The sequence below is a fragment of the Mustela erminea genome, chromosome X (genome assembly GCF_009829155.1).
Source record: "Mustela erminea isolate mMusErm1 chromosome X, mMusErm1.Pri, whole genome shotgun sequence".
NCBI classification, from domain to species: Eukaryota; Metazoa; Chordata; class Mammalia; order Carnivora; family Mustelidae; genus Mustela; species Mustela erminea.
Genome location: NC_045635.1, coordinates 68413907 through 68438886, shown reverse-complemented (window position 1 = coordinate 68438886; position 24980 = coordinate 68413907). Strand labels below are relative to the sequence as shown.

The following is a 24980-nucleotide window of genomic DNA, read 5'->3' as shown; positions in this document are numbered from 1 at the left end:
CTCTAAGTCTCTAATGGCTTATATTCAAGACTATTTTTAACAGGTTTAGGAAGACTTCAAGCATCCCAATTCAAAAGATTCTGTCAGTCACAGTCTAGAGTCTGGTGTTGGATATTCTGGAAGCATCATCACAGAAAGACAGCTCTAGAGCCCCATTGGAAGAGAACTTACCAAGTTCTCCTGAGGGACACTCTTGCTATATTAGATGGTGTTAAATCTTGTGTGCATATAATGCAGCTAAAGAAGACCCCAGCTGACATCTGGTCCTGTGCTGAAGACCTCTGAATCAAAGAGATGAGGAAAAGAAGTAGTTGACATTGAGATAGACTGCTCCCACCCAAGACAATGGATCAAGATTTCATACTTCAAATAAACATGAATGCTTTTCTCCTTCTTTTCCATTCTTTTACTCTGGCATCTGCCTAGAAATACAAGACCCTCATCTGTGTCTCCCAGTAGTAAGGGAGGTAAACACTGGTATTTAGAACATCCTTTTATCTTAGGGTAGGAGAAAATCTAACTGTACTAAATCAGTCAACTCCTGAATTTACATTGTCAAGTTAGAAAGGACAATCAAGAAGCTTTCATAATTCAGAGATTCACTCCTTCTTTTGGCACGGTTCCTATTTTCTTGGTTAGGAATAAATGTTAATGAGGCTATGATCAGGAACTTCTCCTCAATTCTTGAAATTCTTACACAGTGTGCTGTTAAAGGAATAGTGACCTAGCAAATGTCCTTAGACTATCTGGTGAAAACTGTTCTTAAAATAGCATAGCTCTTGAATGTACTGTAGCTGAACAAGGCTTCGGGTGCAATGGGCAATGCCACCTGCTGTACCTGGATAAACACCTCTGGCAAAACTGAAACTCGGTTACACAAGATCCCTAACCAAGCTATTTGAATTAAAGGGGAGACTCCTTCAATGGAGCCTCTCTTCACTTATTTGATTTTGATTGGTTTGGGTCTTGGGGGTTATGGCTTCAAAGTCCACTCTGAACATTGGGAATTTTCCTGTTTATAATCTTTTTGGTATGCTGTGTCCTCTCAAAAGCTTTGAATGAGTGCCTGCAACAACTAACTACCAAGCAGATGATCTCCCTGAAACTGAAGCATCACAGAAACAAAGAAAAGTACTAACTTAAAGAATATGAACATGAAGCTGCAATGTGTGACTATCACAGAGGTGAATAAAAAATGTCATTATCTATGGATATCACACAAAAGAACAACAAAACTTCAAGAACTTCAGAGAGGTAGCTGATAATGGTGCTGAATGCCTTAAAGTTTTATTACATCTCTCAGTTGAACTGAGACTTGTGCTAAAACAAAAACAAAAACAGTTGTTTAAAAAAAGGCCTAAAATACAGTGATTTAGGCCAAATCACCAAACCAGGGCGTAATACATAACCTAACTGCAGTTTCAACCTCCCCCAGAAATGTAGTCTTAACTAGTCAGTCAGGAATTCTCTGATCAGTACTGATGAGGTAATTTGTCATATGGCCCTCTTTATTCCCCAAAGGAAAATCCTTTCTTTTCTTTTGCTAATAATTTCTTACCCTACTCTCCTTCCTGTAAGACCTTTTAATTATTTACAACTGCTGGGAGTTTCTCTGTACTTGTTAGATGGGATACTGCCTGATTCACAAAGCACTTAATAAAGCCAATATGATCTTCAAATTTACTTGATTGAATTTTGTTTTCTAAAAGAACCTAAGCCAGTTAATTAACCTAACCTCAGTTTTCTTATGTACAAAGTGAATTACTTACCTTATTTATCATTACCATTAGCCACGTATTCATTGTCAGCATTTTTTTCTATTTAAAAATATGGTGGTCTTAAAGGTTCAAACACACATACATTGAACCAATTACAAAATTGTTAATTAGCATCCTGTAATTCAATTTAAGCATGCAAATTTAAATAAGGATTTGAGAAAATTAACATAGTCCTAGAATAAAAATGAATATTATTTTCAAAATTATGGGGTATATTCCCCAAATAGGTCAACCATTTAATTCTTCAAGACGTAAAACATGTAGTAAAAGAGCAGAAAATTAGGCATAATCAAATACTGGTTATCAGGAGTGAACTTGTACAGTATTTATAGAAAACAATTTGAAAATATAAATTCAGAATTTTAATAATATTTATAAACTTTGGCCAACTAATTTCCTTTTTAGAACTCTACTTAAGAAACTTACCAGAAATACACTCACAAACCTGAGCTTTTTGAAATAGCAAAAAAGTCATAACTAATATAAATATTTAAAAATAGAAAATAAATAACTTAAAATACATTAATATAGTGAAAAACTATGTAATTATAAAATCATAGTATTAAACACTTGCAGTATGAAAAAATCCTCATATAGTTTTTTGAGAAGGTTATAAAACAATACACATAATATGATCTTAGTTTTATAAAAATTAAACAAGACCATACATACATTTTTAAATGCATGCACACACACAAAGGAAAGAAATCTTACAATATTAACTTACCTATCTATACCTATGTGATGGTATTATTAATGATTTCAGGTATGTTTTATCTATGCACCTTTCCCCATATTTGAAATTTTCTATTCTAAATATACATTTTGACAATAATCAGAAAAGGGATTAACTTTAGAATATACACACATTTTTCTAAAATTTTGTTTGACACTCTGAACTTGATGGCAACACTGGCACCATCTGTACCACCATGTCACTATTCCAAATCTTTTTTTTTTTTTTAAGATTTTATTTATTTACTTGACAGACAGAGATCACAAGTAGGCAGAGAGAAAAAGAGGAGAAAGCAGGCTCCTTGCTGAGCAGAGAGCCCAATGTGGGGCTCTATCCCAGGACCCTGGGGTCATGACCTGAGCCGAAGGCAGAGGCTGTAGCCTGCTGACCCACCCAGGCACCCCTCCAAATCTTTTTTGAGCACTGCTGACTACATTTGATACACTGAATTCCTCAAATCAACAAAGAAAACATCTTTATGTCGTTAATTTAGTGTTTAAATAAGTGAATAAAACACATTCTTGTGACAAAGTTGAAACTATGTTGATAATGATTTAATGCTTAGATGCATAAGTTTTCCAAACACTTGTCTTATTATGGTAGATATATGGTTTGTAACTGGAAGAAACAGTAACAGAGACTGCAGTGATTTGTACTGTTCATAATCTGGTTACAGTATTTGTTTACCATGTAAAAGCCTCTGCTTAATTACACATTAGATAATATTAACACTTTTTCAGTGTTAATATTATCTATTAAATTTAATATTATCTATTAAAAGTGGCACTTTTTCAGTATTTATTCCTTTTATCAACATTGTAATTATTATTATAGAAAATCTTACTATTTCAAAGACTTTACTGTAGTGAAGCTAATTTGTAACATTCTTCAAACACTTTTTTCTATTATTGCTAATAATTTTCATTGAATTTTGAGCACCGATAGAATGTGCTTATCACTTTAAAATTTCTCACACAGTGTTTGGACATGAATTGCATGTAATATCATTGGTGCAAAATGAACAAAACTTTTAGACTGTCTCTAGCACAGTGGGGGATGCCCCAGAAGTAATTGAATACAGGGATGTAAGATATCTATCTGGGAAGAGTAGGCCCCTTATTGTGGATGGCTCACCCATCTCGAGTCCCCAGGCAGTGCCATGTCATAAACTCTCCTTAGGCCTACCTGGGGTCAAAGTGCTCTGAGGGGAACACAAAGCTACATTCCTAGACTCGTGGAAGTTTTCTAACTCGGTGTTGTAAAAGTCTTTGTATTTAGTGATTTCAGGATGATAAGATAGAATGTAAATTCAAATAAATCACCTTAAATATTCACTTCAATAAACTTTTAATTCACAAAAAAGGGAAAAGGGATAACTTTAAATCAAAAGTATAGCATACAGAATTCTCTTTATGTAGTGCTAGACTTTATTCACCACAAGTTTTAACTGTTCTTTGCTATTTTATCTAAGTGCTACCATTTATCTAAATTGTTGGCTGTAAAGTTAATCTAGGACAGAAACCACAGGTCATCCTAGATGCAGGAGTAAGAGTCAACTTCAGTATAACAATGAAATTAGTCAGTAGAGTGTAATGTCAAGAAGCATTAACATTTTTTTAAATTTTTTATTGACATACAATGTATTATTCACTGCAGGGGTACAGGTCTGTAAATCGCCAGGTTTACACACTTCACAGCACTCACCATAGCACATACCTTTCCCAATGTCCATAACCCAACCAACCTCTCCCTATATCCCTCCCCCCAGCAACCCTCAGTTTGCTTTGTGAGATTAAGAGTCTCTTATGGTTTGTCTCCCTTCCGATCCCATCTTGTTTCATTTATTCCTTTCCTACCCCCACAAACCCCCACGTTGCCTCTCAACTTCCTCATATCAGGGAGATCATATGATACTTGTCTTTCTCTGGTTGACTTATTTCATTAAGCCTAATACCATCTAGTTCCATCCACATCGTCACAAATGGCAAAATTTCATTTCTTCTGATGGCTGCATAGTATTCCATCGTGTGTATATACCACATCTTCATTATCCATTCATTTGTTGATGGACATCTAGGTTCTTTCCATAGTTTGGCTATTGTGGACATTGCTGCACTCAGTGGACACTCAGGAGCATGTGCCCCTTCGGATCACTACATTGGTATCTTTAGGGTAAATACCCAGTAGTGCAATTGTTGGGTCATAGGGTAGCTCTGTTTTCACCTTTTTGAGGAACCTCCATGCTGTTTTCCAGCGTGGTTGCACGAGCTTGCATTCCCACCAACAGTGTAGGACGGTTCCCCTTTCTCTGATTCCTCGCCAACATCTTTCATTCCCTGACTTGTTAATTTTAACCATTCTGACTGGTGTGAGGTGGTATCTCATTGTGGTTTTGATTTGTATTTCCTTGATGCCGAGTGAGGTGGAGCACTTTTTCAAATGTCTGTTGGCCATCTGGCCAACATGTCTGTTCATGTCTTCAGCCCATTTCTTGATTGAATTATTTGTTCTTTGGGTGTTGAGTTTGATAACTTTTTTATAGATTTTTGATACTATAATTTCACACCTCACATGTATAAAGTATAATATAAAATGAAAACAAGATACACTCTTCATTTTATTGCAAGATTTAATTTCTATAGTTAGTATAAGACAGGTTTTTCTAGGAGTCCTTACATGGTCAGAAACAGCAATAGCAAGCAGTACAAAAGATCAGGCCCAAGTAAATCAGATTACTTTAGACCAGAGTGTCATAATAAAAAACTTCACAACCTTCACAAGGTTCTCAAATAGTATATTTTTAACAAATTATCACTGTTGTTTTTTAAATCACTTTTTTTTAAATAAAATGTTTAGATTACTATTCTTCAATGCTACAGATTCTGACTGACAATAAGTTTTGAGTAAGATTTATGTATTTATTTTTAGGAGGCACACCCAAGTGATAATAATACTTGAGGGGTTTTTTTGTGCCATATTTTGAGAAACATTATTTTATGCTTTGAAAACTAGTTTAAGTAATATGTAATAAAAATAAACAACTTATTTTTTTACATTAAGAGTTTTGTCAATTTAAAGTAGCTTTAGGCACTGTCACCCAACCTACCATTTTTTTCAAACGTCAGAGCCACATCACAATCCCTGCAGTGTTTGTTTATAATTTTGAGTTTATGGGAATAATTCTCAGAATATGGAATTCCATAGGGTTATTATCTTGTCCCCAAATCTACATGTGAATGCAAGCCTTCTGGGGGTCATTTTTGAGAAACACTGTTGTCCCTGCCTTTTGCTGAATGGGAGCTGGGAGGAAGTGTAGACAACAAAACAGGTACAAAATGCAACTTCTCACTAACAAACATTAAATAAGCAGGTGTTAGAGCCAAAAGGCAAGGAAATAGACAAACATAAAGAAAGGGATTTTAAGAAACACACTTCAAATGGACTTTAGGTGCAGTCTAAAGGACAGCTACTAAATACCATGTTCAGCACAATTCTAGAAGTCTAGAAGATAGAGTGGAACAAGTTGTCCATAAAACTTTTTCCCAATATCACGAATGGAACCAGCGTTCATGTACTAGAGGCAGAACAGTTTTTGCCCAAGATGACAGATTCTCAAAAGTCCTTGAGACACCTAATAGTAAGAGTGAAGAATTACAATTGTAGGCAGACCCTCTTCAAAGCAGCTTGGACAAAGAAGCTCCATATGTACAGAGGAAAGCCCATAAGAATAACATCAGACCTGTCCATAGAGACCTGGGAAGCCAGAAAGGGCTGGCAAGATATATTCAGGGCACTAACTGAGAAAAGCATGCAGCCAAGAATACTTTATCCAGCAAGACTGACGTTCAAAATGGATGGAGAGATAAAGAGTTTCCAAGACTGGCAAGGCTAAAAGACTATGCAACCACCAAGCCGACACTGCAGGAAATATTAAGGGGGGTTCTATAAAAGAGAAAAAATCCTAAAAATATCATTGAACAGAAATATAGAGACAATCTACAGAAAGAAAGACTTCAAAGCTAACACGATGTCAATAAAAATGTATCTATCAATAATCACTCTCAATGTGAATGGCCTAAATGCATCCATAAAATGACACAGGGTTGCAGATTGGATAAAACGACAGGACCCATCCATATGTTGTCTACAGGAGACCCATTTTGAACCCAAAGATACGCCCAGACTGAAAGTGGAGGGATGGAGTAGCGTCTTTCATGCCAATGGGCCTCAAAAGAAGGCTGGGGTAGCGATTCTCATAACAGATAAATTAGATTTTAAACTAAAGACTGTAGTCAGAGACACAGAAGGACACTACATCATTCTTAAAGGGACTATCCACCAAGATGATCTAACAATTGTAAATAACTATGCCCCCAATATGGGAGCAGCCAATTACACAAGAAAACTACTAATCTAGATAAAGAGCCATACTGACATGAATACATTAATAGTAGGAGATCTTAACACGCCTCTCTCAGTAATAGACAGATCATTGAAGCAGAAAATCAGTAAAGGAACAAGAGCATTGAATGACACATTGGACCAGATGGACCTCATAGATATATACAGAACATTCCACCCTAAAACAACAGAATACCCATTCTTCTCAAGTGCACATGGAACCTTGCCAGAATAGACCACATACTGGGTCACAAAACAGGACTCAACCAATACTAAAAGACTGACATTATTCCCTTCATATTCTCAGATCACAATGCTTTGAAACTGGAGTTCAATCACAAGGAAAAGTTTGGAAAGAACTCAAACACCTGGAAGCTAAAGACCACCTTGCTTAAGAATGCCTGGCTCAACCAGGAGATCAAAGAAGAACTTAAACAATTCATGTAAACCAACGAAAATGAAGACACTTCAGTCCAAAACCTATGGGATACAGCAAAGGCAGTCCTAAGGGGGAAATACATAGCCATCCAAGCCTCCCTCAAAATAATTGAAAAATCCAGAATACACCAGCTGTCTCTACATCTTAAAGAACTGGAGAATCAACAACAAATCAAAGCAACTCCACACATAAGAAGGGAAATAATCAAGATTAGAGCTGATATCAATGAGGTAGAAACCAGAGATACAGTAGAACATATCAATGAAACTAGAACCTGGTTTTTTGAAAGAATCAATAAAATCGATAAGCCATTGGCCACACTAATCCAAAAGAAAAGAGAGAAAGCCCAAATTAATAAAATTATGAATTAAAAGGGAGAGATCACAACTAACACCAAAGAAGTACAAACAATCATCAGAAGTTATTGGGGCGCCTGGGTGGCTCAGTGGGTTAAGCCTCTGCCTTCGGCTCAGGTCATGATCTCAGGGTTCTGGGATTGAGTCCCGCATCGGGCTCTCTGCTCGGCAGGGAGCCTGCTTCCTCCTTCCTCTCTCTCTGCTTGCCTCTCTGCCTACTTGTGATCCCTCTCTGTCAAATAAATAAAATCTTTAAAAAAAAAAGTTATTATCAACAGTTATATCCCTAAGTTAAGCAACCTAGATGAAACGGAAGCATTGTGGAAAACTATAAACTCCCAAAATTGAACCAGGAAGAAATTCACAACCTGAATAGACTCTAGTAATAATAGTAATAGAATCTAGTAACGAGATTGAAGCAGTGATCAAAAGCCTCCCAAAAAACAAGAGCCCAGGACCTGACGGATTCCCTGGGGAATTCTACCAAACTTTCAAAGAAGAAATAACACCTATTCTCCTGAAGCTGTTTCAAAATATTGAAGCAGAAGGAAAACTTCCAGACTCTTTTTATGAAGGCAGCATTACCCTGATCCCCAAACCACGCAAAGTCCCTACCAAAAAGGAGAATTTCAGACGAATGTCACTGATGAATATGGATGCAAAGATTCTCAACAAGATCCTAGCACACAGGATCCAAAAGCACATTAAAAAGATTATCCACCATGACCAAGTGGGATTCATCCCTGGGTTACAAGGATGGTTCAACATTCGCAAATCAATCAATGTGATAGAACAAATAAAAAAGAGAAGAGAGAAGAACCACATGGTCCTCCCAACTGATGCCGAAAAAGCATTTGGCAAAATCCAGCATCCGTTCCTGATTAAAATGCTTCAAAGTATTGGGATAGAGGGAACATTCCTGAACTTCATCAAATCTATCTATGAAAGACCCACAGCAAATATCATCCTCAATGGGAAAAAGCTTGCAGCTTTCCCGTTGAGATCAGGAACACGACAAGGATGCCCACCCTTCGCCACTCTTGTTCAACATAGTATTAGAAGTCCTAGCAACAGCAATCAGACAACAAAGAGAAATACAAGGTATCCAAACTGGCAATGAAGAAGTCAAACTCTCCCTCTTCGCAGATAATGTGATTCTTTATATGGAAATCCCAAAAGACTCCACCCCTCAAACTACGAGAACTCATACAGCAATTCAGAAACATGGCAGGATACAAGGTCAATGTACAGGAATCAGTGGCTTTCTTAAATACTAACAATGAAAACACAGAAAGGGAAATTAGACAATCGATTCCATTTACTATAGCACCAAGAACCATAAGATACCTGGGAATAAACCTAACCAAAGAGGTAAAGGTTCTGTACATGAGGAACTACAGAACACTCACGAAAGAAATTGAAGAAGACACAAAAAGATGGAAGACCTTTCCATGCTCGTGGATCGGAAGAATAAACATTGTTAAAATGTCTATACTGCCTAGAGCAATCTATACTTTTAATGCCATTCCGATCAAAATTCCACTGGTATTTTTCAAAGAGCTGGAGCAAATAATCCTAAAATTTGTGTGGAATCAGAAGAGACCCCGAATTGCTAAGGAAATGTTGAAAAACAAAAATAAAACTGGGGGCATCACGTTACCAGATTTCAAGCTTTACTACAAAGCTGTGATTATCAAGACAGCATGATACTGACATAAAAACAGACACATAGACCAGTGGAACAGATTAGAGAGCCCAGATATGGACCCTCAACTCTATGGACAAATAATCTTCGACAAAACAGTAAAAAAATATCCAGTGGAAAAAGGACAGTCTCTTCAATAAATGGTGCTGGGAAAACTGGACAGCTATATGTAGAAGAATGAAACTCGACCATTCTCTTATACCTTACACAAAGATACACTCGAAATGGAAAAAAGACCTCAACGTGAGACAGGAATCCATCAGAATCCTAGAGGAGAACATAGGCCGTAACCTCTTCGATATGAGCCACAGCAACTTCTTTCAAGATCTGTATCCAAAGGCAAAGGAAACAAAAGCAAAAATGAATTTTGGGGACTTCCTCAAGATCAAAAGCTTCTGCACAACAAAGGAAACAGTCAACAAAACAAAGAGGCAACCCACGGAATGGGAGAAGATATTTGCAAATGACAGTACGGACAAAAGACTGATATCCAGGATCTATAAAGAACTCCTCAAACTCAACACACAGAAAACAGATAATCATATCAAGAAATGGGCAGAGGATATGAACAGACACTTCTCCAATGAAGACATACAAATGGCTATCAGACACATGAAAAAATTTTCAACATCACTAGCCATCAGGGAGATTCAAATTAAAACGACATTGAGATACCACCTTACACCAGTTAGAATGGCCAAAATTAGCAAGACAGGAAACAACATGTGTCGAAGAGGATGTGGAGAACGGGGAACCCTGTTACACTATTGGTGGGAATGCAAGTTGGTGCAGCCACTTTGGAGAAGTGTGGAGATTCCTTAAGAAATTAAAAATAGAGCTTCCCTATGACCCTGCAATTGCACTACTGGGTATTTACCTCAAAGATACAGATGTACTGAAAAGAAGGGCCATCTGTACCCCAATGTTCATAGTAGCAATGGCCACAATTGCCAAACTGTGGAAAGAAACAAGATGCCCTTCAACAGACGAATGGAGAAGGAATATATGGCCCTTATGCACTATGGAGTATTATGCCTCTATCAGAAAGGATGAATACCCAACTTTTGTAGCAACATGGACGGGACTGGAAGAGATTATGCTGAGTGAAATAAGTCAAGCAGAGAGAGTCAATTATCATATGGTTTCACTTATTTGTGGAGCAAAACAAATAGCATGGAGGACATGGGGAGCTGGAGAAGAGAAGGGAGTTGAGGGAAATTAGAAGGGGAGGTGAACCATGAAAGACTATGGACTCTGAAAAACAACCTGAGGGTTTTGAAGGGCTGGGGGGTGGGAGGTTGGGGGAACCAGGTGGTGGGTATTGGGGAGAGCACATGTTGCATGGAGCACTGGGTGTGGTGCAAGAACAATGAACACTGTTACGCTGAAAAGAAATTTTTAAAAAAGTAAAAAAAAAAACCAAACAAACAAAAAACAAAACAAAACAAAACAAAAACAAGAGGCAGTGCTGAAGGCTAGGGACCTAATCAATATGGACACTGGTAATATGTCAGATCTAGAGTTCAGAATGACAATTCTCAAGGTACTAGCTGGGCTTGAAAAAGGCATGGAAGATATGAGAGAAGCCGTGTCTGGAGAGATAAAAGCCCTTTCTGGAGAAATAAAAGAACTAAAATCTAACCAAGCCAAAATTAAAAAAAAAAAAAAAAAGCTACTAATGAGGTGAAATAAAACAATGGAGGCTCTTACTGCTATGATAAATGAGGCAGAAGAGAGCATTAGTGATATAGAAGACCAAATGATGGAGAATAAAGAAGCTGAGCAGAAGAGAGACAAACAACTACTGGACCATGAAGGGAGAATTCAACAGATAAGTGATACTGTAGGATGAAACAACATTAGAATAATTGGGATTCCAGAAGAAGAACAAAGAGAGAGGGAAGCAGAAGGTATATTGGAGTGAATTATTGTAGAGAATTTCCCTAATATGGCAAAGGGAACAAGCATCAAAATCCAGGAGGCACAGAGAATCCCCCTCAAAATCAATAGGATTCCACACAAAATCAATATGTCCACACCCTGTCATCTACTGGTAAAACTTACAAGTCTTAGTGAAAAAGAGAAAATCCTGAAAGCAGCCAGGGACAAGAAGTCTGTAACATACAATGGTAAAAATATTATGTTGGCAGCAAACTTACCCACAGAGACATGGCAGGCCAGAACAAACTGGCATGATATATTCATAGCACTAAACGAGAAAAACATGCAGCCAAGAATACTATATCCAGCTAGGCTATCATTGAAAATAGAAGGAGAGATGAAAAACTTCCAGGACAAACAAAAACTAAAAGAATTTGTAAACACCAAACCAGCTCTATAGGAAATATTGAAAGGGGTCCTCTACGAAAAGAGAGAGCCTAAAAGTGGTAGACCAGAGAGGAACAGAGACAATATAAAGTAACAGACACCTTACAGGCAATACAATGGCACTAAATTCATATCTCTCAATAGTTATCCTGAATGTAAGTAGGCTAAATGTCCCAATCAAAAGACACAGGGTACCAGAATTGATTTAAAAAAAAATCAATATGTTGTCTACAATAAACTCATTTTAGACCCAAAGACACCTCCAGATTTAATGTGAGGGGGTGGAAGACAATTTACCATGCTAATGGACATCAAAAGAAAGCTGGGGAGGCAATCCTTATATCAGATAAACTATATTTTAAGCCAAAGACCATAATAAGAGATGAGGAAAGACATGCGTCATACTCAAAGGGTCTGTCCAACAAGAATATCTAACAATTTTAAATATCTATGCCCCTAACATGGGAGCAGCCAACTATATAAACCAATTAATAATGAAATCAAAGAAACACGTCGACAGTAATACAATAATAGTAGGGGACCTTAACACCCTCATCTCTGAAATGGACAGATCATCCAAGCAAAAGATCAGTAAGGAAATAAAGGCCTTAAATCACACACTGGGCCAGATGGACATCACAGATATATTCAGAGCATTCCCTCCCAAAGCAACAGAATACACATTCTTCTTTAGAGCACATGGAACATTCTCCAGAATAGATCACATTCTGGGTAACAAATCACGTCTGAACCAGTACCAAAAGATTGGGATCATTCCCTGCATATTTTCAGACCACAATATTCTGAAGCTAGAACTCAATCACAAGAGGAAATTTGGAAATAACCCAAATACATGGAGGTTAAAGAGCATCCTCCTAAAGAATGAATGGGTCAACCAGGAAATTAAAGAAGAATTGAAACAACTCATGGAAACAAATGATAATGAAAATACAGTGCTTCAAAATCTGTGGGACACAGCAAAGGCAGTCCTGAGAGGAAAATATTTAGCGATACAAGCCTTTCTCAGGAAGCAAGAAAGGTCTCAAATATACAACCTATACCTATACCTAAAGGACTTGGAGAAAGAACAACAAAGAAAGCCTAAGCCCAGCAGGAGAAGAGAAATAATAAAGATCAGAACAGAAATAAATGAAATAGAAACCAAACCAAACTAAACCAAAATAAAACAAAATAAAAACAAAACAAACAAACCAAAAAAAAAAAAAAAAAAAAAAAAAAAAAAAAAACGATAGAACAAATCAACGAAACTAGGAGCTGGATCTTTGAAAGAATTAATAAGATTAAGGGGCACCTGGGTGGCTCAGTGGTTTAAGCCTCTGCCTTCCACTCAGGGTCCTGGGATCGAGCCCCGAGTCTGGCTCTCTTCTCAGCAGGGAGCCTGCTTCCTCCTCTCTCTCTGCCTGCCTCTCTGCCTGCTTGTGATCTCTGTCTGTCAAAGAAATAAATAAAATCTTAAAAAAAATAGGATTAATAAGATAGTAAGATTAATAACATAAACTCCTGGCCAGATTTATCAAAAAGAAAAGAGAAAGTACCCAAATAAATAAAATCATGAATGAAAGAGGAGAGATCACAACCAACACCAAAGAAATACAAACAATTATAAGAACATATTATGAGCAACTACTGGCCAGCAAATTTGACTATGTGGAAGAAATGGATGCATTCCTAGAGACATATAAACTAGCACAACTGAACCAGGAAGAAATAGAAAACCTGAACAGACCCATAACCAGTAAGGAGATTGAGGAGGTCATCAAAAATCTCCCAACAAGCAAGAGCCCTGGGCCAGATGGCTTCCCAGGGGAATTCTACCAAACACTTAAAGAATAATTAACTCCTAGTCTCCTGAAACTGCTGCAAAAAATAGAAATGGAAGGAAAACTTCCTAACTCATTTTATGAGGCCAGACTTACCGTGATCCCAAAACCAGGCAAAGATCCCATCAAAAAAGAGAATTACAGACCAATATCCTTGATAAATACAGACGCAAAAATTCTCACCAAAATACTAGCCAATAGGATCCAATAGTACATTAGAAGAATTACTAACCACAACCAAGTGGGATTTATTCCAGGGCTGCAAGGTTGGTTCAACATCCACAAATCAACCAATGTGATACAGTATATTAATAAAAGAAAGAACTAGAACCATGTGATACTCTCAATAGATGCTGAAAAAGCATTTGACAAAGTACAGCAAATTTTCTTGATCAAAACTCTTTGAAGTGTAGGGATAAAAGGCACATACCTCAATATCATCAAAGCCATCTATGAAAAACCCACGGCAAATATCATTCTCAATGGAGAAAAAATGAGAGCTTTTCCACTAAGGTCAGAAACACAGCAGGGATGTCCATTATCATCCCTGTTATTCAACATAGTACTAGAAGTCCTAGCCCTAGCAATCAGACAACAAAATAAATTAAATGCATCCAAATCGACAACAAAGAAGTCAATCTATCTCTCTTTGCAGATGATATGATGCTTTACGTGGAAAACCCAAAAGACTCTACTCCAAATCTGCTAGAACTTGTACAGCAATTCAGTGAATTGCCAGGGTATAAAATCAATGCACAGAAGTCAGTTATATTTCTATACACGAGCAACGAAACAGAAGAAAGAGAAATTAAGGAGTCAATCCCATTTACAGTTGTACCCCAAATCATAAGATACCTAGAAATAAATCTAACCAAAGAGGCAAAGAATCTGTACTCAGAAAACTATAAAGTACTTATGAAAGAAATTGAGGAAGACACGAAGAAATTGAAAAAAAAAATATTCCATGCTCATGGATTGGAAGATCAAATACTGTGAAAATATCTATGCTACCTAAAGCAATCTACACATTTAATGCAATACCTATCAAAATCCCATCTATTTTTTCCAAAGAAATGGAACAAATAATCCTAAAAATTATATGGAACCAGAAAAGAACTCGAATAGCCAGAGGAATGTTGAAAAAGAAAGTCAAAGTTGGTGGCATCACAATTCTGGACTTCAAGCTCTATTACAAAGCTGTCTTCGTCAGCACAGTATGGTACTGGCAGAAAAACAGACACATAGGCATTGGAACAGAATAGGAAGCCCAGAAATAGACCCTCAACTCCATGGTCAACTAATCTTCGACAAAGCAGGAAAGAATGTCCAGTGGAAAAAAGGAAGTCTCTTCAACAAGTGGTGTTGGGAAAATTGGACAGCCACATGCAGAAGAATGAAACGGGACCATTCCCTTACACCACACACGAAAATAGACTCAAAATGGATGAAGGACCTCAATGTGAGGAAGGAATCCATCAAAATCCTTGAGGAGAACACAGTCAGCAACCTCCTCGACCTCAGTCGCAGCAACTTCTTCCTAGGAACATCACCAAAGGCAAGGGAAGCAAGAGCAAAAATGAACTCTTGGGACTTCATCAAGATCAAAATCTTTTGCACAGCAAAGGAAACAGTCAACAAAACCAGAAGACAACTGACAGAATGGGAGAAGATATTTGAAGACAACATATCAGATAAAGGGCTAGTATCAAAAATCTATAAAAAAGTTATCAAACTCAACACCCAAAGAACAAATAATTCAATCAAGAAATGGGCTGAAGACATGAACAGACATGTTGGCCAGATGGCCAACAGACATTTGAAAAAGTGCTCCACCTCACTCGGCATCAAGGAAATACAAATCAAAACCACAATGAGATACCACCTCACACCAGTCAGAATGGTTAAAATTAACAAGTCAGGGAATGAAAGATGTTGGCGAGGAATCAGAGAAAGGGGAACCGTCCTACACTGTTGGTGGGAATGCAAGCTCGTGCAACCACGCTGGAAAACAGCATGGAGGTTCCTCAAAAAGGTGAAAACAGAGCTACCCTATGACCCAACAATTGCACTACTGGGTATTTACCCTAAAGATACCAATGTAGTGATCCGAAGGGGCACATGCTCCTGAGTGTCCACTGAGTGCAGCAATGTCCACAATAGCCAAACTATGGAAAGAACCTAGATGTCCATCAACAAATGAATGGATAATGAAGATGTGGTATATACACACGATGGAATACTATGCAGCCATCAGAAGAAATGAAATTTTGCCATTTGTGACGATGTGGATGGAACTAGATGGTATTAGGCTTAATGAAATAAGTCAACCAGAGAAAGACAAGTATCATATGATCTCCCTGATATGAGGAAGTTGAGAGGCAACGTGGGGGTTTGTGGGGGTAGGAAAGGAATAAATGAAACAAGATGGGATCGGAAGGGAGACAAACCATAAGAGACTCTTAATCTCACAAAGCAAACTGAGGGTTGCTGGGGGGAGGGATATAGGGAGAGGTTGGTTGGGTTATGGACATTGGGAAAGGTATGTGCTATGGTGAGTGCTGTGAAGTGTGTAAACCTGGCGATTTACAGACCTGTACCCCTGCAGTGAATAATACATTGTATGTCAATAAAAAATTTAAAAAAATGTTAATGCTTCTTGACATTACACTCTACTGACTAATTTCATTGTTATACTGAAGTTGACTCTTACTCCTGCATCTAGGATGACCTGTGGTTTCTGTCCTAGATTAACTTTACAGCCAACAATTTAGATAAATGGTAGCACTTAGATAAAATAGCAAAGAACAGTTAAAACTTGTGGTGAATAAAGTCTAGCACTACATAAAGAGAATTCTGTATGCTATACTTTTGATTTAAAGTTATCCCTTTTCCCTTTTTTGTGAATTAAAAGTTTATTGAAGTGAATATTTAAGGTGATTTATTTGAATTTACATTCTATCTTATCATCCTGAAATCACTAAATACAAAGACTTTTACAACACCGAGTTAGAAAACTTCCACGAGTCTAGGAATGTAGCTTTGTGTTCCCCTCAGAGCACTTTGACCCCAGGTAGGCCTAAGGAGAGTTTATGACATGGCACTGCCTGGGGACTCGAGATGGGTGAGCCATCCACAATAAGGGGCCTACTCTTCCCAGATAGATATCTTACATCCCTGTATTCAATTACTTCTGGGGCATCCCCCACTGTGCTAGAGACAGTCTAAAAGTTTTGTTCATTTTGCACCAATGATATTACATGCAATTCATGTCCAAACACTGTGTGAGAAATTTTAAAGTGATAAGCACATTCTATCGGTGCTCAAAATTCAATGAAAATTATTAGCAATAATAGAAAAAAGTGTTTGAAGAATGTTACAAATTAGCTTCACTACAGTAAAGTCTTTGAAATAGTAAGATTTTCTATAATAATAATTACAATGTTGATAAAAGGAATAAATACTGAAAAAGTGCCACTTTTAATAGATAATATTAAATTTAATAGATAATATTAACACTGAAAAAGTGTTAATATTATCTAATGTGTAATTAAGCAGAGGCTTTTACATGGTAAACAAATACTGTAACCAGATTATGAACAGTACAAATCACTGCAGTCTCTGTTACTGTTTCTTCCAGTTACAAACCATATATCTACCATAATAAGACAAGTGTTTGGAAAACTTATGCATCTAAGCATTAAATCATTATCAACATAGTTTCAACTTTGTCACAAGAATGTGTTTTATTCACTTATTTAAACACTAAATTAACGACATAAAGATGTTTTCTTTGTTGATTTGAGGAATTCAGTGTATCAAATGTAGTCAGCAGTGCTCAAAAAAGATTTGGAGGGGTGCCTGGGTGGGTCAGCAGGCTACAGCCTCTGCCTTCGGCTCAGGTCATGACCCCAGGGTCCTGGGATAGAGCCCCACATTGGGCTCTCTGCTCAGCAAGGAGCCTGCTTTCTCCTCTTTTTCTCTCTGCCTACTTGTGATCTCTGTCTGTCAAGTAAATAAATAAAATCTTAAAAAAAAAAAAAAGATTTGGAATAGTGACATGGTGGTACAGATGGTGCCAGTGTTGCCATCAAGTTCAGAGTGTCAAACAAAATTTTAGAAAAATGTGTGTATATTCTAAAGTTAATCCCTTTTCTGATTATTGTCAAAATGTATATTTAGAATAGAAAATTTCAAATATGGGGAAAGGTGCATAGATAAAACATACCTGAAATCATTAATAATACCATCACATAGGTATAGATAGGTAAGTTAATATTGTAAGATTTCTTTCCTTTGTGTGTGTGCATGCATTTAAAAATGTATGTATGGTCTTGTTTAATTTTTATAAAACTAAGATCATATTATGTGTATTGTTTTATAACCTTCTCAAAAAACTATATGAGGATTTTTTCATACTGCAAGTGTTTAATACTATGATTTTATAATTACATAGTTTTTCACTATATTAATGTATTTTAAGTTATTTATTTTCTATTTTTAAATATTTATATTAGTTATGACTTTTTTGCTATTTCAAAAAGCTCAGGTTTGTGAGTGTATTTCTGGTAAGTTTCTTAAGTAGAGTTCTAAAAAGGAAATTAGTTGGCCAAAGTTTATAAATATTATTAAAATTCTGAATTTATATTTTCAAATTGTTTTCTATAAATACTGTACAAGTTCACTCCTGATAACCAGTATTTGATTATGCCTAATTTTCTGCTCTTTTACTACATGTTTTACGTCTTGAAGAATTAAATGGTTGACCTATTTGGGGAATATACCCCATAATTTTGAAAATAATATTCATTTTTATTCTAGGACTATGTTAATTTTCTCAAATCCTTATTTAAATTTGCATGCTTAAATTGAATTACAGGATGCTAATTAACAATTTTGTAATTGGTTCAATGTATGTGTGTTTGAACCTTTAAGACCACCATATTTTTAAATAGAAAAAAATGCTGACAATGAATACGTGGCTAATGGTAATGATAAATAAGGTAAGTAATTCACTTTGTACATAAGAAAACTGAGGTTAGGTTAATTAACTGGCTTAGGTTCTTTTAGAAAACAAAATTCAATCAAGTAAATTTGAAGATCATATTGGCTTTATTAAGTGCTTTGTGAATCAGGCAGTATCCCATCTAACAAGTACAGAGAAACTCCCAGCAGTTGTAAATAATTAAAAGGTCTTACAGGAAGGAGAGTAGGGTAAGAAATTATTAGCAAAAGAAAAGAAAGGATTTTCCTTTGGGGAATAAAGAGGGCCATATGACAAATTACCTCATCAGTACTGATCAGAGAATTCCTGACTGACTAGTTAAGACTACATTTCTGGGGGAGGTTGAAACTGCAGTTAGGTTATGTATTACGCCCTGGTTTGGTGATTTGGCCTAAATCACTGTATTTTAGGCCTTTTTTTAAACAACTGTTTTTGTTTTTGTTTTAGCACAAGTCTCAGTTCAACTGAGAGATGTAATAAAACTTTAAGGCATTCAGCACCATTATCAGCTACCTCTCTGAAGTTCTTGAAGTTTTGTTGTTCTTTTGTGTGATATCCATAGATAATGACATTTTTTATTCACCTCTGTGATAGTCACACATTGCAGCTTCATGTTCATATTCTTTAAGTTAGTACTTTTCTTTGTTTCTGTGATGCTTCAGTTTCAGGGAGATCATCTGCTTGGTAGTTAGTTGTTGCAGGCACTCATTCAAAGCTTTTGAGAGGACACAGCATACCAAAAAGATTATAAACAGGAAAATTCCCAATGTTCAGAGTGGACTTTGAAGCCATAACCCCCAAGACCCAAACCAATCAAAATCAAATAAGTGAAGAGAGGCTCCATTGAAGGAGTCTCCCCTTTAATTCAAATAGCTTGGTTAGGGATCTTGTGTAACCGAGTTTCAGTTTTGCCAGAGGTGTTTATCCAGGTACAGCAGGTGGCATTGCCCATTGCACCCGAAGCCTTGTTCAGCTACAGTACATTCAAGAGCTATGCTATTTTAAGAACAGTTTTCACCAGATAGTCTAAGGACATTTGCTAGGTCACTATTCCTTTAACAGCACACTGTGTAAGAATTTCAAGAATTGAGGAGAAGTTCCTGATCATAGCCTCATTAACATTTATTCCTAACCAAGAAAATAGGAACCGTGCCAAAAGAAGGAGTGAATCTCTGAATTATGAAAGCTTCTTGATTGTCCTTTCTAACTTGACAATGTAAATTCAGGAGTTGACTGATTTAGTACAGTTAGATTTTCTCCTACCCTAAGATAAAAGGATGTTCTAAATACCAGTGTTTACCTCCCTTACTACTGGGAGACACAGATGAGGGTCTTGTATTTCTAGGCAGATGCCAGAGTAAAAGAATGGAAAAGAAGGAGAAAAGCATTCATGTTTATTTGAAGTATGAAATCTTGATCCATTGTCTTGGGTGGGAGCAGTCTATCTCAATGTCAACTACTTCTTTTCCTCATCTCTTTGATTCAGAGGTCTTCAGCACAGGACCAGATGTCAGCTGGGGTCTTCTTTAGCTGCATTATATGCACACAAGATTTAACACCATCTAATATAGCAAGAGTGTCCCTCAGGAGAACTTGGTAAGTTCTCTTCCAATGGGGCTCTAGAGCTGTCTTTCTGTGATGATGCTTCCAGAATATCCAACACCAGACTCTAGACTGTGACTGACAGAATCTTTTGAATTGGGATGCTTGAAGTCTTCCTAAACCTGTTAAAAATAGTCTTGAATATAAGCCATTAGAGACTTAGAGTAGCTGATCATATTAACATAGTCAACAAGGTATCAGCAGAAGATTGTATACAAGTGTACACTGACTGGTATGCTGGTGACTGTCTTATGTGAAGGGAGTTCACATTTTACAATGGTGGTACCATAAACAGTCAGCAAGACCAGGGGCAATACCTTAAGACACAGAAGTCCAATAATTTCAGCAAGTTTAGAAATTTTATGTTTGAGAATACCACTAGTTTTCGTCATCTTACATAATTATCGAGGATGTTATGAACAATGGAAGTGCCAATAAATTTGCAAGGTTTCATTAAGGCCCATATGATTTGTCCAGAGAAGAGGGTTCCTTGATCCTTGGAGATTATGGATGGTATACCTCAAGTGGGAGACATATTACCTGACAGTTTGCATGTCACTGCAACCATATCAGCCTTGCATCAGAGTAAATAACCAATCCATACAGAAAACATACAATAACAAGTGCATATTAATAACTTATACTGTCAGGTGAATGAAATCCAACTGCAGATGCTCAAAATTCCAGATAGAGGTCTATGGGCTCTGAGAACAAAAACAGTTTTTCCAAGATTTTGGACATGATATGTCAGATATTGCTAGTAGAATTAGTTTTATAGAAATTTCCCCCAAAATGTCTATCCATAATTTGAACCTCTTAAATTCACTTTGATAGGTGAATAAACACACACACACACACACACACACACACACACACACACACACACACGAGGTTTGTCAGGGAAGATGGGATGAATCAAAGAGCTATCTTGGGTTTCCCATAACCCTAAATGTTTGTTTAATTTACAGCCATTGTTTACCCATCTTAATTTGTCTGATTCAGAAGCAAATTGTTATCATGTTAAAAGAACATCAGGATGCAAAAGTCTGGCAACAATGGTCATTTTTCATGGAAGCAGAGTGGACTTTATCTATATGTGCCACGAATTTTATAGATTTTGTTGTTGCTCTCTTTGCATAAAAGACAACTAGCACATTTTCTTAATACTCATGTTCAGTATTTTTAGTTTGAGCCTCAGTTTTGTTGACAATGATTTCAAAGGTAAGAATAATTATAAGTGAATGCATTATACCAGGACATACCAGATTTCTAGGAATTTCACATAATGTCTAGAACACTTATATACCTATACAAATACAATATATAGAAAAAAAATTTTCTAGACATATCACTTAAAAGGTAAAGAAACATCCACAAACTTCTTTTTTTTTAATTTTTACTTATTTTTAAAATTTCTTTTCAGTGTTCCAGGATTCATTGTTTATGCACCTCACCCAGTGCTCCATGCAATACATGCCCTCCCTAATACCCAACACCAGGCTCACCCAACCTCCCACAAACCCTCATTCCTCCAAAACCTCACATTGTTTTTCAGAGTCCACGGTCTCACATGGTTTGTCTCCGCCTACAATTTCCCCCAGCTCCCTTCTCCTCTCCATCTCCCCATGTCCTCCATGTTATTTCTTATGCTCTGCAAATAAGTGAAACTGTATTGTAATTGACTTTCTCTGCTTGACTTACTTCACTCAGCATAATCCCTTCCAGTCCTGTCCATGTTGATACAAAAGTTGGGTATTCATCCTTACTGATGGAGGCATAATACTGTATAGTATATATGGGCCACATCTCCCTGAAAGCAGACTGAAAACTAAAACTAAAACTAAAAATAAAACAAAACAAACAAACGAATGAACAAAAAGAAAAGAACAACAACAACAAAAAAAAACTTTGTATTTTTACCAAAGTAAAAACCAAATCTTAACTTTCAGCAACTTACTTTGGACATTAAACATTTATAATTCCGATCTTAGTCAGTTATGACCACACATAAAATTCCTTCCCCAAAATTCCTATTTCACAAAATTTCTGCAATGGTTTTTCCTCAAAAAATTTAGGTTTCATTCCTCATATTCTCTTTTACTGAAAACACATATTTTACTTCCCTTGCATAAGAAGATATTTCTTTTATTGTTTCTAATAGCTTTAGTTATGTATAGTAATTCAAATTCTTGACACTTAAAAACCATAATTTCTAGGGGAAACTAAGAAATATATAACTGTGAGTCATATTAACATTCTGTGGCTTGACAGACTTCTATTTTTATAAATTCTAGAAGCATATGCTTTGTCATAAAAAATCTTGCAGCATGATACAAGCCATGTTTAATAATAGACCCAAATATCTTTAGTTTCTTTTGACTAATAGGTAGTCAAAAGTAGGCAAACTTAGGTTCAGTGAATAATTTTCAGCACTTTATCTTGTTTGGCAAAGGTATTTAAATTGGGAAAGAAGAAGTCAAGCTCTCTCTTTGCAGATGACATGATACCTTATATGGAGCACCCAAAAGACTCCACCCCTGAAGTACTAGAACTCAAACAGCAATTCAGTAATGTGGCAGGATACAAAATCAATGTACAGAAATCGGTTGCTTTCTTATACACTAACAATGAAAATATAGAAAGGGAAATTAGAGAATCAATTCTGTTTACTATAGCACCAAGAAGTGTAAGATACCTGTGAATAAACCTAACAAAAGAGGTAAAGGATCTATACTCAAGGAACAACAGAACACTCATGAAAGAAATTGAAGACACAAACCAATGGAAGACAATTCCATGCTCATGTATCAGAAGAATGAACATTGTTGAAATGTGTATACTTCCCAGAGCAATCTATACATTCAGTGCTATTCTGATAAAAATTAAAATGGCATTCTTCAAAATGCTGGAACAAACAATCCTAAAATTTGTTTGGAACCAGAAAAGACCTTGAATCCCTAAAAGAATGTTGAAAAAGCAAAACAAAGCTGTGGGCATCATGTTGCCTGATTTCAAGATTTACTACAAAGCTGAGATCACGAAGACAGCATGCTACTGGCATAAAAACAGACACAAAGACCAATGGGCCAGAGTAGAGAGTCCAGATAGACCCTCAACTCAATGGTCAACTAATCTTTGACAAAGCAGGGAAATTATATATATATATATATATCTCCAGTGGAAAAAAAGACAATCTCTTCAATAAATGGTTCTGGGAGAACTGTACAGCTATGGATAGAAGAATGAAACCTCACCATTCTCTCACACCATACAGATAGATAAACTCGAAATGGATGAAAGACCTCAACACTTGCAGGAATCTACACAAATTCTAGCGGAGAGCATAGGTAGTAACCTCTTTCACATTGGACTCAGCAACTTCTTTTGAGACACGTCTCCAAAGGCAAAGGAAACAAAAGCGAAATTGAACTTTTCGGACTTCACCAAGATCAAAATCTTCTGCACAGCAAAGGAAACAGTCAACAAAACAAGGAGGCAACACACAGAATGAGAAAAGATATTTGCAAATGACACTACAGACAAAGGGCTGATATCCAAGATCTATAAACAATTCCTCAAACTCAACACACACAAAACAGATAATCATGTCAAAAAAAAAAAAAAAGGGCAGAAAACATGAACAGACACTTCTTCAAAGAAGACATACAAATGGCTAACAGACACATGAAAAAATGTTCCTCATCAGTAGCCGGCAGAGAGGTTCAAATCAAAATCACATTGAGATGCCACCTTACACCAGTTAGAACGGCCAAAATCAACAAGACAGTAACAACAAGTGTTGGAGAGGATGTGTAGAAAGGGGAACCCTCTTACACTGTTGGTGAGAATACAAGTTGGGCAGCCACTTTGGAAAACAGTGTGGAGATTCCTTAAGAAATTGGGAATGATCAAAATATCCATAAGTCTCCATCATTTGATTAAACTTAGCAAAAATCCAAATTTCAAGTTATCAAAGAGATTTGGGGATCTATCTATTTAATTTACATAATAAGGGTGCCTAGCTATTTCAGTCTATAAAGCCTGAGACTCTTGATCTCAGGCTTGTGAGTTCAAGCCTCATGTTCGATGTAGAAATTACTTAAAAATAAAACCTTTAAAAATAATGATTTAAATAATATAATTCATTTAATCCCAAGCATAAAGATAATTACTTTTTGGGGGGTGGAGAGCTAAGATGCCATATAACTAGGGGACACTAAGTTTGGTCACTAGAATTCAGCTATATAGTTATCTAATCTTTCTGGACACTTGCAAAATCAGAGACCTGAGAGAAAATGCTTCAATTCTACAAATAGACAAGTGATCACTTTTTGGAAGATAGGAGGTGCAGAGACTTGAATGTTAGGAGATATATTGGATGATACAGCTGAGGGGAGGGATCTGGCTTAAGGACACTACCACAAAGTGTTATAAGCAGCAGAGCTTATAACAAAAATTGGAACTTTCAGAAGTCTGCAACAATGGGGGATGTCTCTGGCTTAAAGGAGTTCAGGTGGAAAAGTGGGACAGAATCCTAGGTGCGACAACCCAGTTTCAGGATTCCCAGGGTTACAAGAATAACAGGGGTGCCTGAGTGCAATAGAGTTCCCAGGGATCAGAACAGGAAATCCAGGTGAAAGCAGTGAGTCTAGGTGCCAGCTTTCTGGCGTTTGTTGCCCTAAACTGAAAATTGCTGCAATGTTGAGCAATCACTCTCTTGACAGGGACCCATCAAAAGGCAGAAACATGGTGAGACCCCCTCCATGCCACAGGTGTCCATAAAATTTGGAGA

The 24980-nt window shown here is 36.7% G+C and overlaps 1 long non-coding RNA gene across 1 annotated transcript in view; it reads right to left on the bottom strand.

The window, feature by feature from the left end:
* Window positions 1–21819: 21819 nt before the first annotated feature.
* LOC116583617 overlaps window positions 21820–24980 on the bottom strand; it is a 32222-nt gene continuing 29061 nt past the window's right edge. Inside the window, exon 5 of the long non-coding RNA XR_004282806.1 lies at window positions 21820–21831. This is a non-coding gene — a long non-coding RNA (uncharacterized LOC116583617). The remainder of the gene's footprint in view (window positions 21832–24980) is intronic.